This window comes from Spea bombifrons, chromosome 1, assembly GCF_027358695.1.
Source record: "Spea bombifrons isolate aSpeBom1 chromosome 1, aSpeBom1.2.pri, whole genome shotgun sequence".
Classification (NCBI taxonomy): domain Eukaryota; kingdom Metazoa; phylum Chordata; class Amphibia; order Anura; family Pelobatidae; genus Spea; species Spea bombifrons.
In genome coordinates, this window is record NC_071087.1 from 165155459 (window position 1) to 165157695 (window position 2237).

A 2237-nucleotide genomic window follows, 5' to 3' on the forward strand; every position below is an offset into this window, starting at 1 on the left:
TTAGCAGTGGCTCTGGGCCCGGAGTTGGGATGAAGAGAAACTTTCACACAGGCGCTAAAGGGTTCTTTAGGATCTCGGGCTCATCCGGGATTTGAACCCGGGACCGCAGTCTTGGCGGCGGCGGCGGCGATGACGACGACAAAGCCACTGTCAGGGGAAACGTCCCATTGTAAAGCGACAGCATTTTCATCGAGACGGAGCAGAAAAGGTATTTTGGCAGCCTCCTCCTAAATGAGGGGGCGCGCGTTACGCAGACCGCTCAGCCCAACGGGCAGTTCTCGGGCTCGTCCGGGATTTGAACCCGGGACCTCTCGCACCCAAAGCGAGAATCATACCCCTAGACCAACGAGCCAGACAGATATCGAGCTGGCCGCGGCGTGAGCCCGAATGAGCGGAAAGTTTAGCAGGGAAGCTAAATCGGACGTCCAGCGGCACGCCGGCGTCTGCAACCTTCCCGTCCCAAGGCAACCGCTTCTTCTTTTATGCAGAAGTACAGCGGGATTGGCGATAACTTCTTAAAAAAGATGCCTAGCAGAGAAGAGCCACGGCACCGGGCGGCGCTGTTCATCTTGGGCTTGTCTGGGATTTGAACCCGGGACCTCTCGCACCCGAAGCGAAAATCATACCCCTAGACCAACGAGCCAGAGAGTGGGCACTGCCTCTGGGCCTGGAGTTCCGATGGAGAGAAATGTTATATGTGTGTCTGGGTATGCTTGTTAGTGTGAGTATGTGTGTGTCTGGGTATGTTAGTGTGTGTATGTGTGTGTCTGGGTATGTTAGTGTGTGTGTCTGGGTATGTTAGTGTGCGTATGTGCGTGTCTGAGTATGTTAGTGTGTGTATGTGTGTGTCTGGGTATGTTAGTGTGTGTCTGGGTATGTTAGTGTGTGTCTGGGTATGTTAGTGTGTGTATGTGTGTGTGTCTGGGTATGTTTGTTAGTGTGTGTATGTGTGTGTGTCTGGTTATGTTAGTGTGTGTATGTGTGTGTGTCTGGGTATGTTTGTTAGTGTGTGTATGTGTGTGTGTCTGGTTATGTTAGTGTGTGTATGTGTGTGTGTCTGGGTATGTTTGTTAGTGTGTGTATGTGTGTGTGTCTGGTTATGTTAGTGTGTGTATGTGTGTGTGTCTGGGTATGTTTGTTAGTGTGTGTATGTGTGTGTGTCTGGTTATGTTAGTGTGTGTATGTGTGTGTGTCTGGGTATGTTATTGTGTGTATGTGTGTGTCTGGGTATGTTAGTGTGTGCTAGTGTGTGTCTGGGTATGTCAGTGTGTGATCATGTGTCTTTGGCATGTTAGTGTATTTGTATGAAATAATCTGCACCATGATAAACAGGTTGCTAAATTATGTTAATTATATGGGTTGGACATAGTGGGAGGAGCTTTGGGGTTACATAGTTACATAGTTGCATAGTTACATAGGCTGAAAAAAGACCTGCATCCATCAAGTTCAGCCTTTCCTATATCTGTTAATTTGTTGCTGTTTGATCCAAAAGAAGGCAAAAAACCCCGGCTTCGCTCTTTCCAATTTTGCACTAACCAGGGAAAAAAATTCCTTCTTGACCCCAAAATGGCAGTCAGATTTCTCCTTGGATCAATCAGCTGTTTCCCCATAATTAAAGATTATATCCCCGAATATTATGTTTTTCCAGGTATCCATCCAGTTGCAGTTTAAACGTCTGTACAGACTCTGATAAAACTACCTCTGCAGGCAGAGAATTCCACATCCCTACTGCCCTTACTGTAAAAAACCCTTTCCTCTGCTTTAGTCTAAATCTCCTTTCTTCCAGTCTGAACGCATGACCACGTGTCCTATGCATAGTCCTGTTTATGAACAGATTTCCACACAATGGTTTGTATTGGCCCCGAATATATTTATATAACGTTATCATATCCCCTCTGAGGCGACGTTTTTCTAAACTAAACAGATTTAAATTAGTTAACCTTTCTTCATAACTATAGCGCTCCATTCCTTTTATTAATTTTGTAGCCGCCTCTGCACCCTTTCTAGTGCTATGATATCCTGCTTTAGAAAAGGTGCCCAAAATTGCACAGCATACTCAAGGTGCGGCATTACCATTGATTTATACAGAGGCAAAATTATATCTTTATTCCGCGAATTGATGCCCCTTTTTATACACGACAATACCTTACTGGCCTTAGCAACCGCAGACTGACACTGCACATTGTTGCCTAGTTTGTTGTCTATAACAATTCCCAAATCCTTCTCATTTGTCGTGA

General features: G+C 45.7%; 1 non-coding gene across 1 annotated transcript; it reads right to left on the reverse strand.

Annotated features, from left to right (window-relative positions):
- Positions 1–280: 280 nt before the first annotated feature.
- On the reverse strand, positions 281–352 carry TRNAP-UGG (transfer RNA proline (anticodon UGG)). Its single transcript has one exon. It is a non-coding gene; the product is annotated as a tRNA-Pro (tRNA).
- Between the last annotated feature and the right edge of the window lie 1885 nt (positions 353–2237).